Source organism: Saccoglossus kowalevskii, chromosome 9, assembly GCF_978046115.1.
Source record: "Saccoglossus kowalevskii chromosome 9, keSacKowa6.1, whole genome shotgun sequence".
NCBI classification, from domain to species: domain Eukaryota; kingdom Metazoa; phylum Hemichordata; class Enteropneusta; family Harrimaniidae; genus Saccoglossus; species Saccoglossus kowalevskii.
Genome location: NC_140649.1, coordinates 30,004,930 through 30,018,762, shown reverse-complemented (window position 1 = coordinate 30,018,762; position 13,833 = coordinate 30,004,930).

Sequence of the window (13,833 nt, the reverse complement as noted above, 5' to 3'; positions counted from 1 at the left end):
TATGGGGGTAATTGGTTTGGAAAATATAATCACGAAATAGTAACTTTGGTATATGAAATATTATATTGTATTTCCTATATCTTGTCACTCGCGAACATAGCTCTTTTTAAGAACATGCCATGATATACAGGCAGTTGTACATAAAGGGTATGAATCCATCAATATTTTAAAAGCACACAATCGCATATCCTTATCTAATTTGCGTGTTGTTTCACTCAAATAATAAATTGGGAATTGTTTGTACCTGTCAACGTTTCGCGTAAAAAGAAAAAAAAACTGAAGTCTGAAGTTGAAACAGTATTAGTGGCTCAATTGTTGAGTTTTATCACACACACAAGATGATCACGAATTGTTCTTATTGGCCATGATCTATGTCCGTTCCTATGGTATAACTGATATAATTAATAAGAAGAATTCATTATTGAAGATTATTGTCCTTCCTAAACACACACAGATGCTTTATTTAACTTTTAGAACGTACATTGTATTGTGAACTACCAGAATTAGTTATCATGAACATGCAGCAGATTAAAATTCTTGATGAACATCAAAAAAGATGTGTCTCTTTAGTTTGCATGAAAATAACGGAAAGAAATAATAATTTCAATATAACAACTAAATGTCAATAGTAGGTGTCTCTGATGACGTTAAATTATAACATTGCATTAGAATGTAAGTTGTTGAGAAACATTGTGTGAAATAAAACATATTGGGCCATGTTAAATTATCGTTCTTGTTCTGTGTATAAATAACAGGCATTAATAGTTGCCAAGACGTTGAGCCGAATCTCGTCCGATGTGTATAGCGCCCCCAATATTGTAAAGTCAAAGTACAACGTATATTATATTTTGAGGCTTTTGGTGTATGTACGTGAAGGAAGTGGTGGGGTAGTAGTGTGATGTGTTTGTGTTTACTGACTTGCAATGAAGTATGCCCCCAATAGCTTCGGCTGCACTATCTTTTGTTTTTTTCCCATGTGATAGAGAGATATAAAGGCTGTTATCCCCCGCAGCAAAACAATGAGATCGATATTAACTTCCAGTGATTTTTACCAATTGATTATTCAAGCGATCATTAATTTGCCAAAAAATATCTACCAATTTTTCAATTTTGTCAGACTCATGGAAGTCATGTCTCCAACAAAATCCAGCAGTGAGAACCAAGTACCATAAATTGAGCCATGAACAGACCGACATGGTATATAAACAGGCATGGGCGGAGTATATTATTCAAATGAAGTCACCCTCACCCACATCAACAACCGGGACTAAAAGCTCAACAAAAACACGAGAAACAGTGATTTATTGCATTATATTTTCTATTTTTTAAACGTGAGTGGCGCCATGAATGTTCAGGGAAGCCATGCATAAAAATAGTAGTGAATTTGGCAGCTAGACCATTTACTTTTGCCGGAAAATGGGTTTCAAAAGCGTCGAGTTTCGAATTTCCCGGCACTGTAAGCTCCATCCACATCGTTTCCATAATGCCTACTTTGCGTATGAGGTAAAATAAACGCCACTAGTGCGTTGTTTATGTTAGATACAATGGAATGAATTACAGGAACGAAAACACAGACGAGCTTCTTTGTAACGTGGGGCATGAGGTTGCGTCTGTCTGAAAACACAGACGGTGGTTGAAATCAACTTGTCAACGATAAACGGCATTCATAAGCCGTTCCTAACAATTTTGCCTGTAGTTATGATATATATATATACACTCGATGTTCCTTTTATTCAACAACCTTCGTCCACTGCGCTCATCAGGAAAGGTCCACACGATGGTGTTTGGTCGGTCGACAATCTCATTTCAATCACGGTTACTAGTAACCGTGTTCAATGTAGAATCGCTTGGAATGAAATGCGATACGCATGTCATGAAAAACATTCAAAAAAATGTTGACGCTTTCCACGTGACTGGTATCGAGGGCGTGGACGTAGTATTCAGCGTTTTTCCTAAATAACATAATTCAGAATAAATGAGCGAAAGGGATTTACTGCCACCGTGCTGGTTGGTGATATGTTTTATTCCAGGCTCGTAGCGAGCATAATCTTTTGATCCAAGATCTAATTTGGCACGAAGCACCACGTACAACGTTCACGTACAATTTCGTATGCGAAATGAGTACGGACAGTGTACATTTTGTCGTGAAATTGCTCGGCCAAGTTTTGCCGTGACTGCGTTTCGGGCCAAATTGATATATATCCGATAAAAATGCACATTTACGCATCCTTGTGCTTGACTAGACCGGCTTAGTTTGGAATTCGTTTTAGTTTGTCAAAAAAATAAACGATAACCTGCGACTGCAAAAGAAATCTTGAGCAGTTTCAAAATTCTTGTTTTCTCTGCCAGATGTCTGTGAACGACCTCAATCCAAGTTCAAAATTGCGTGTGAACCGAGTTGATACTTTGTAGCAAGTTCCACTATAAATGTAAACAATGTCGCCGCTGATGTTCTTCGTCGTTGCAGCACCCTAGCCAAAATAAGAACAAAAACAAAAAAACATGATCACTGGCAATGGCACGAACACGTGAATATGTGACGCGAAACTAACAATTTCCCATATGATTGAAAAATATTACGACCCGGTGATCGATCTAAGCCGCTGAGGTCATGGAAGATAATACATGTAGGTCATATCCGTGAACGAATGAGTTTCGTTTCACCTGGGTCTGAGATGATGCAAGCCGCCTCGTTACCAGAAATGAATTGTTTTTCCACATTACACAGCTCAGATCAGTAACTATACACAAAAACAAAAGATTAGGACTATCTACATTTAATGAACAATTGACAGTTGCTGTCGTTGAATAATCAGCCAAATTAGAATACTAAGCTCCGCCCAGCCCATGAGTCGTAAATGTCGGCCTTTAGCAAATTTCAGCTATGAAAATCAAGTACCATAAGTTGAGCCATTATTTACATTCTCATGGGTAGTCTAATTTAGAAATTATTGTTTGTATAAGTTCAAATGAATTGAATGAATAACAGTAGCAGTAACATTTTCACACAAACGTTGTATTTGTGAGCATAAATAATGTGCATGTTAAGAACCACATCGCAAAAGACCTCCAATCGTTTATTTGTAATGGTGACGACATGTTATGTACTCGCATAATGCTGCCTTATGTATTGATACACAGACTAATAAGATAGTTATGGACAGTTCTTTAAGTAAATCTTATGTAATGATACAAAGACAAATAAGATAATTATGGACACTTCTTTAGGTAAATCTTATGTAATGATACAATGACGTCGACCAATAAGATAGTTATGATACAAAGACAAATAAGATAATTATGGACACTTCTTTAGGTAAATCTTATGTAATTATACAAAGACCAATAAGATAATTATGGACAGTTATTAAGTAATTCTTATGTAATGATACAAATACCAATAAGATAGTTATAGACAGTTCTTTAAGTAAATCTTATGTAATGATACCAAAACCTATAAGAAAATTATGGACAGTTCTTTATGTAAAACTTAGGTAATGATACACAGATCAATAAAAAAGTTATGGACAGTTCTTTAAGTAAATCTTATGTAATGATACCAAAACCTATAAGATAATTATGGACAGTTCTTTATGTAAAACTTATGTAATGATACACAGACCAATAAGATAGTTATGGACAGTTCTTTAAATAAATCTTATGTAATGATACAAAGACAAATAAGATAATTATGGACAGTTCTTTATGTAAAACTTATGTAATGATACAATGACGTCGACCAATAAGATAGTTATGGACAGTTCTTTAAGGATGTAGTAGACATAACAGTCACTATTTTATACATTTTTTGTTTATTGTCTATTTTGGTGGCATTTGTCTATCTGCATGCAATGGATGTGTTTCCCACTCAAAATAGTAACCAGTACACCCAAAAAAGACATTTTTAACAAAAAAGTTAGGATATGTGTTTATAACAGCAGACCGCTCACTTTGATTTCAGAATAATCGGCTTTGAGCGCAAACAATAAATATTGACCTAATTTGCATAAGTTGGCCTACTTAGCAACGGAAACAACGCACGCAAGCCCTGTCTCTGTGATCGTTCTATATTAGTACACCGTGTGTGACACATCAAAAAATTAGCGCTCTTTAAAATTGTTATCAGAATTATGATTAGAAATTAGGAGAAGGAAGGGACAAAAAAGGAAGAATATGACTCCAATGTCCGAAGAAGCAAAACTTCGTCTCAGAAAAAATAACATCCATCGCGGTTCGGAAAGTTCGGACTCCGACGATACTGCTGTGACGGTGCAACATTTATCTACATGTAGCTCAGAATTGAAGAACTAGAAAAAGTGTCAAGAAGTGCATAAGAAAGGAAATTATCGTCACATGGTGACGATGATGGGGTGGCTGACGCAGATGGATCGCTGAGACTGATCGATGTCTACATTTTAAATAGCGAACTTTTTTGGTGCCATTGCGGTGCTCAAGTTGCAACATAGGGATTTGACATTGGAGGAAGACACACGGCACGGCTGGGGACCCCACTTCGAAATTAAATGTTCAAATTCCGAATGTTATTTTTCCTCAGCCGAGAGAATTTTCACGTTTTTTGAAAAACAAGAAAAAGAGTTCCAAGTAAACAGGAAAATGGTGATCGCCGGAAAAGTGATCGGTAAAGGCCGACGTGTGATGGCAAAATTTGCCAAGTACATGGGTTTACCGGCACCGATCCACCGGGGACCATATAAAAAACACGTCGTTGAAGTGGCAAACGGGGCCGAGAACGAACTTGAGAAGGAATTCGTAGACGCGGCGTCAGTAGAGCTCCGACAAATAAAATTCAAATCAAGAAACGTGTCAATCACCTCACTCCTTATACGAAGTGTCCCCGCCCAATTATGATGTCAAATGTTCAGAGCTGAACTGTACTGCATGTTTACTTCCTGCATGGAGCTCCATGATTCCTGTACACCAGGCAGGGTTATCTTTTTACAGGCCGGCTTTGGGTATGGCAAGGTACTTTTTTTACACGATGTCCCAAACGACAAATTATTTATCACAACTAAATGTTAATATCCCGTAAGAAAGTGAGATATAAATACAATTGAATAATCGTTACGCCAGTCCTGGGTGCCACTCGACCGAACAGCGAAACACATGCTCTGTCGGACCGAGCTGTTTCTATCTCTCGTCTCCAGCTAGCACGCCTGCATCTACATTAACAAGGCACATTTCATTTTATTTTATTATATATATTTTTTTTTCTAAGGGGGGTGACCGATATGATCGTTGTCGGCAACTTGGACATTGTTTAGAAAACACGCGGCGATTCACACTGATCACAGTTGGCCTACATTAAAAATTGCAGTAGCTGCCACAATAACCCCAGTCGTGCGGTTCCCGGTTACTAAGGAAGTAACCATAATCTCTCACTTATGTCCAGTCAATAAACAACCTGTGTATGCGCATAGGATTACGTAATTTATCTTTTGTAACTGTACAACGCTATCTCGATGAACGTGTCTCGCCAGTGCTTTGAAGCCTTTTTTTACGTTGAATATCGACGATACGCTTGATCACTTAGTAACTTGAACCACACAATCTATTAAACAGAAGTATACCCTTCGCCCGAGTGTAAATTTTTTCTCAAACGACGTCCCAAACTGAAAATATTGGCCAGTTTGTTCAGTGGAAAGGTTATTTGCCGTTTCTGCCAAATGAAAACGGACTAATTAGTGAACTACATTATCGAGTACGCTGCGTTCCCTAGGTATCGCATTGGCTTGAATTTTGCATGGGCTGTTCTACCGAAAGTGTCAAACATGCGGGTGAGAGCGTTTTATCCTAACAATAATCGTTGGCGAGAAATCTTGTTATAAACTAAAAGTAAATTGAGTGTAATTCAGTGACCGTGGTCCAACATTTCAAGCTGGGTCTCATGAAATAAACGCATCTCGCTGGGCAAAAATCTTGTCACCCGATTGTATGGGACACCCTGTGGTTAACATTACGATGTTTGTTACTCATCTAACTAGTTCCAGTTTCATGCAGTACTCGTTTTTTTAAAAAAAACATTTTTGTTTGTTTACTTAGCAGTCACGTGATAACCATTAAATTCTATCCAAAATTACCCAGAATTTCAGAAAGTGTGAGATAAGAGGTTTCATAAAATATATGGTTTACTATAGTTCAGGACAATTCTTATATGAAAATATCAAGCCTAACTATAACATACTTGTTATGTCTACTACATCCTTAAGTAAATTTTATGTAATGATACCAAGATGACTATGACTTAATTGATATTCAAACATAATTGAATGCATAGCGATTATTTAGCAGCCAGTGTTATGAAAGTCTTTGGTGCATATTGTATTAGCTGTCAGAAATTCTGCAATGTAGATATGGTCACAAACCCTGATTACATTTCGTTAATTGTGGACATCAGGAAAAGAAATATCTTAATTCACAGTTTTGCTTCAAAATGTAATAATATATTGACAATAAAATATTTTATCATGCAAATTATACACATCAAAGACACAAATTAATATTAATTGTTTTAGTGCCATATACGCTAGTGATAAACCAATTTCAAAATCAATGCATAGCGTTTTTTTTTAGCAGCCAGTGTTATGAAAGTCTTTTGTGCATATTGTGTTACCTGTCAGCATAACGTTCAATAGATAGACATCTTGATATATACACAATATCAATTCACAATCGCAATACAAACGAATATGTCAGGCAAACAATGATCATAGATAAAATAAACATGACAGTTAAAAATGTAAATTATTTTGTGTTTTTAACATTAACATTGTTGTAGATACAAAGACCATAATATTTATGCAGGTTTAAATGTTATTTTAACCTGTGTAGATATTGGGTGTGAATTATTGAGAATACTGAAGAACTCGATATTCCCAATTCCCATATTAGGATGTGTAGTCTCTGAATTCTGGATTCTGTTTGAGTTCCAGATCGTGAGAATGCTACTAATCACGACAGTAATTTCTCTGAACTCTCTGAGTTACAAAAGCGCTTTTCACCTGTGTGGTACTAAACGATAGCTTAAGTCATTACTTTACAGTTTTGTTTTCTAATTACAAGCCAGTTTTATAACTTGTGATGCACAACTTTTTGGATCATCACTATTATTCTCACCATGTCCCTTTATCCAGTAACCAAAAGTTTTCTACAAAATTGGTTAGTTTCTTTGTTTGACACTGTTTAGACTGTGTTTACTTGTTATTCAGACAGTTTCAGATCAAAGTTGCTCTCTCATGATTAATGTGCGTGAGAGTCATACCTAGTCAAAGTTTTAATTATATTTGAGTTGTCAATGTGTACTATTTAATATGTTCTTCATATATCAAGCAGTCTTGATTTTTTTGTTTATAATCTACCCTTTCTTGTTCGCATCCAAACTGGGCACTGGCTGAGACTAATATTGCTTTTGAAGCACATCATTAGCTATCTTTGATTTTACTGAAATTGAAAATGCACATTTACTGACAATCAGAAAGTACTGGTTAATCCCATTATTTTGAGTCGCATAACACTGCATCTGAGACCTGTTTGCCTGTTCTCTGCAATTTGTTGCAAAAATATTGACAATGGAGTGGCGTTTCCGGTGTAATTGTGAGTAAAATATAATGATGAAAGTTGCATTATTGGTATCCACGCAGTGATTGTTTCTGCTGGTGAACAGAGTTGTCTCTGACGTTTGGGTAGCCATCGTGACATATGTACGCAAGTTGAGTTGAAACGAAGTGACATAACTATTTAGTGTCAACAACTTGGTTAGGATGGATATTATGAACATATACTTCATGAATTTCTCATTTCTATTTCGTAGTGGCAACCAATTTAACCCATTTGTCAATCACATGTTTACTCTTAGACCCCTTAACAAAATTAGACTGTTTAATATTCAAAGTACTAAATGCATGTGTACCGCAGGCACAGTGCAAACATGCCCATGTATGGTTACTAAAAAAATATGCAAAATACACAGTGTCATCAAATATCTATTATTTATACAATGGCGTGAAAGTGAATATACAGAAATTCTGTAATGTATATATGGCCACAAACCCGGATTACATTTCGTTAATTGTGGACATCTGGAAAAGAAATATCTTAATTCACAGAATCAAGACGCAATGGATTTTGGACTGTGACTACAGAATATTACAAAATTCAAGGATGCACGTTATGCATTGTGAAACTACTATGTATATTTTGTATACAACATCACATGGTAATAAACGACTTTATGTTTAACTTCGTGTTCATCTGAAGATTTAAATGAAGCAATTGGTCTTCATTATATAAAACTCCTCGGAAAGTGGAATTGTCCATCCTAACATTACACTCAGGAGTATAAATGAGAACAATATATCTACTTTACAGTTTTGCTTCAAAATTTAATAATACATTCACAATAACAGATTTTATCATGCAAATTATACACTACTAAAACTACAATTAATATTAATTGTTTAAGTGCCATATACGCTAGTGATAAACCAATTTTAAACTTGACTTAATTGATATTCCAACATATTTGAATGTATAGCGATTTTTTAGCAGCCAGTGTTATGAAAGTCTTTGGTGCATATTGTGTTAGCTGTCAGCAATAATGTTCAATAGATAGACATCTTGATATATACACAATATCAATTCACGATCGCAATACAAACGAATATGTCCAGCAAACAATGATCATAGATTAAAAAAACGTGACAAGGAGTTAAAAATGTAAATTATTTTGTGTTTTTAACATTAACATTGTTGTAGATACAAAGACCATACTATTTATGCAGGTTTAAATGTTATTTTTACCTGTGTAGATATTGGGTGTGAATTATTGGGAATACTGAAGAAATCGATATTCCCAATTCGGGTGGGGTTTATTATAATGATTAAATTTTATATTACTCTGAGAGAACTTTTTGTAATTTTAAATAATTTAGTGAGAACTTTGATATCAATTTATTACATTATGTTGTTAGGCAGCAAAGTTATCATTTTGATTGATTTTATATATTGATTTTATTATGTAAATCACTTAGCTTTGTGCATGCTAAATGTTTATATAATGTATTTGACTGATCTGATAATGAACACTCTATGTACACTTTATTTGTATTTCTACATGATAGTTAAAATAGCTAAATTGATTAAGACATAATATTATATCTTATTATTCAATGAATTCGGTTACAATACAACATATTTCACACATTCACTTTTCTAATGCTTTTACAGTTCGGTGCACTCCATACTCACTGCTTTATTTCATGCTATTTTTACTCAATACATGCCCAATACAGTGACCCCGGGCAAGTGTAATGCGTTCTGTTAATCACTTGCTTAACCTATATTTATAGAAATTCGTAGTTTATTTACAATCTGATAGCACTAATACCCATAAGCATCAGAGTATATAACGGGGCAGTCAGACTGCTTCCATGGAACACAGACCTGAGCTGCATAGGCATTCCGTAATGAGTAGATAATATACAACGTGTTACAAATGGCATTGGCCATTCTTTGAAATACGTTTATTTCACCAATGGCGTTCGTCTGAAATGCAGAATTGACGTATTGTATCCAGTTGCCACCCTCCTATCGTTGAACTACGATGCCACAGCGATGACCACGATGCACGTATGCTAAGGATGTTTTCAAGCTAGCTACGATCAACAATAAACAAATATTCACTGCACGGCGTTCACACTCGCATACATTCTGCTATTGGTACCGCGCAATAGTAAAGATAATAAATTTGAGACGATGCATCACTGCGTGCGAAGACATATGATGACCTACTACAACCACTTGTCGTAATGCAAAATAAAACTGCTATGCCGACTAGTGTACATTTCCTAATGTGCACGAGGCCAGTTAGACAAGGGAAATCTAAAATAAAATTTGTTCACCTAAAACTAACCTTTACGGTCACGTTAACAGTAGACAAGTTTAAAAAATAATTTTAGAGCATGCATGGGCATTTGCCATTTTCTTAAACAACTGTAAAAAATACGAAGAAGTCAGTAAATTAATTCGAGTCACATGTAGCATTATTGGTCCGTCATCGGCAACTCTAGAGATCGTCTGGTTCGAGCCTCATTCCTGTTCCATTTAATGTCATATGCTGCGCTATTTCCGGAAAACGCTATTTACCACCCAGTAACAGGAAACAATGCTAAACACATTATTCATTGTATTAAAAAACGACTAGGGGTATTTCTGGCTCGTACTCTCTGTGGCGACTTTTTAAATTCGTGAAAATAATTTTCATTGTCTTCGTTTAATCCGCTATGTGAGAATGAGAAAAGCATTAGAAACTGTGAAAATGTTTTTAGAGATTAGGTGACGCAACTTGTTCCAGCGGCCAATGTCACGTGACATTGATTGACATCAGTTAATTATTAAAGCTTAGTAGCGCATCACTTTTTCCAGTTCGTGTTTTTGACGTTTATCCGATAAAATCTCAATTCGTACACTATTTATTGTCATAACTACTATATATAATCACAGCTGTCATAGTCATAGTCATACGCGTTTTTACCGGATCTTGGCTGAAAGCGTATTTATAGTATTACCTTTCAACGCCTTTGAAATTTAATAAACATATAGTATTGTTTTGACAATTCTGTTAATTATATTATTCTCATATTTTTGAAGACAATCCCTCACATTCTAACGACCCTGGCTACAACAAACAGTGAATTCTCAAGTTCAATTAAGCTGTGACTTTCACTGTCTTCTCATGCTAAAATTAGCCTGCCATGGGTGTTGAAACAATGTTACTACTTTAGTTATGTCGAATAATCACCCAGGCAGGTGATAGTTAAAACGCGGTAGTCGTCGCGCTGACATATGCGACATTTATGTTGATAAACATTGATTTTCCCACAATTCAATGCACTAATTGAAATCACAAGTATGAGGTTCGACCTGGGCGCGACGAGTACTAATTACCGCTCCGACTCCTTCGATACCTTCTAAACACCTAATAAAGTACCTAATTAAAGCTTGGTAACGTGTCAGTTTGTACTCGTTGATCTGCGCAACAGTCAAAGTCGCCATCTTTGTTTATATGGGTCCCATATATCTCGCGCATGCGTGGCGCGACAACTACTGCCCGTTAACTCTTCACTGGAGCTCTTATTAATTTCACTAAAACCAGAGGCCCATATACATTAGGGTTGCTACTTAACAGCTAAGGATTAGAGACAATACTAACTAAATGTACAATATCTAGCACATAGTTTTAATTAACATCTAGCAATATGAAAGAACCACTTTTGATTGACCTTTACAGAATCCTCTTCGGAGTTCTACCTATCCCTATCCTGTGGAAATCTCATTACAAGCTATGGAACTTGAATTCTAATATGAAGAATTTGATCACTTATTCACTCATCACTAGATACACGCGCTTTAAATTATAATGGATGTCATGTCTTTCTAATTGTATACGGTTTAATTGTTACTATTATAACAACTGCAACTTTCATTTTTAATGATTTACTGCGATTGATATTCTATTTCATGATGAACGTATTTATGCCAAACATCATAATAATTAAACACTTGGTACTGTTCCTGAAAAATGTTTGTTTGTTATTTATCATCTGGGGCATTAACTGTTGTATACTTACTTTTGGATACTATATTATATACAAATGCTAACTCTTTCATCACACTATTGTCTCATGTTTTAATACAATTTACTATGTCATCCAATTTATACATAAGTGGATGCTTATTGGATATGTATTGAATAATCGCTGACATCCTTGTGTATTTCTGTTACTTGAGTTGACTTCTCGTGTATGCTTTCGTGGCAATCTTGTATGAAAAAATACAAGCATCATTCTTAGTTTGGTGGTGTAAATTTGACCTATTACATTTTGGCGTAGTCGGCAGGATCCAAGTGGCAAGACAGTAATATACTCCGAGAAGAGATAAAGAGCAGTGAGTATCATTCCTTTATTTGAATTTAGTGGTCAAATCAAAAGATGAAGACCAACCAAGTTGAACATTATTTACAATGGGATCAGACTGTTGTGAATTAGTTTGCTGTTGGATTCTTTGTCGTTGTGTATGTTAGTCATGCGTTCTAAAGATGAGATTAGAGAGTTAACATGTAAGTTAACATGTAAGGTCACTTAGAATGGCACTTGCTGTAGAAAAGGTTGTAAATGAGGTTGAAAGGGCTTCAGCACAAGCAGATATTTGCCGCACCAGGGGTTCTTGATAGGTTCGGGGGCAAGCCATCTGATTTTACAGTCGATGCTCAATTAAAGAACCGTTTGGTTGAGGTTGTCTGGAATGAGATTGTGTTAATGGAATGCCTAAGTAGTGACAAGAATGCTCTTATGAAGTTTATGCAGCATAATAAACGTGGTAGAAGTATTACCAGGGTCTCCAAAAATGATTGTTGGATATGTAATACCATTTCCGTTGTGATTGTCCTAACCAGAAAAAGGGTCAATTATGGCATACCCAACCCATCAAAAAGTGGGGATAAACTAGTCCCACTTGCTGCTGGGAGTCATGTGATGGATGAGAACCTTGTGGAAAGGGGCTCAATCATAGATAGATGCCGGGGCAGTTTCCAGAATTGAGAGTGGGGCTGGGACAGACTGGTGTCAACTGCATGTTGGATACTGACATTAAAGTGTCCACTGTCACTGAACATTTCTTGAATAAACACCTCGCTCAAGAAAGAGAACTGGTAGATGTAAGTTCTTTCATCAAGCTTCCAATGCTTCGATATTCTTACTTAGGTTATGTACATTTATCACTGACAGCTAGGGCCAAATCTTTCCATATTTAGGTTTCCCAAAACACACTCATATTGAAAAACGTAAGAGAACTGTACCAAAGAGTGTTGCTTGACAAATTTGGTGGTGTGTGCCCAAGGTGTTAGGAGATTCTCCAAAAAAGTGTGACAAGCAACTGCATGACGACATGATGACTGTGAAACAAGAGGTTAGAGTCACTAGATGATGATCCCTGCATGTACAGCCAAAGTAGTTGATTCATCAGTAAGGGGACAGGCTTACCATGCATTGGTGGAAAGGCACTCTGAATGTAGCTGAGCTGCAAAATGGTGTAGCAATCGCTGCATCTTATATACATGTATAAATAATTGTGCCTATCCTAGTAGCCAACTTCGATAATGCTGATTTCCACTTGCTACCGAGAACACCAGTTGGCATGTTCGAGACAACCCTAAAGGTGTATGTAGTACATAGTAGGGTGTTTCCAGTATTGTACCACTGAAACCTCAGTTGCTGCAGACCTTCTGGCAAAGATAATGTTGGTAACATGCTAACTGATGAACAACAAAAGCAATTGGAGGGCTTTATCAGGTTCCAAATTTTTTCGGCAAAGATGAAGATGATAATGGGTACTATGATATAATAAAACACCATATCATCACCATTGATGATAAGCCAGTCAATGCGCCCTATAGAAGAGTTGAACCACAGCAATGGGTCGAGGTAAGAGAATATCTTCAGTAAGCACTACAGCAAGGAGTTATTAAAGATTATCCAAGCCACATGCTTCATTGATAGTGCTCATGAAGAAGAAATATGGTAAGTTCAGGCTGAGCATTGACTATCATCCCCTGAATACTTACAAAAATATCTACCCTCTACAAGAGTGGAAGAAGATGTAGATGTTCTGAAAGGTGCTAAGTATGTTTTGTAGTTTATGCTTGGAGTAGTACACGTGTCAGCGAGGCGTGGAAAAGATCAGGCTGAGCAGAGTCACAATCAATCTATCCCACGATTTCTACGAGTGACATGACAACTATGCAACATTCAAATATGACAA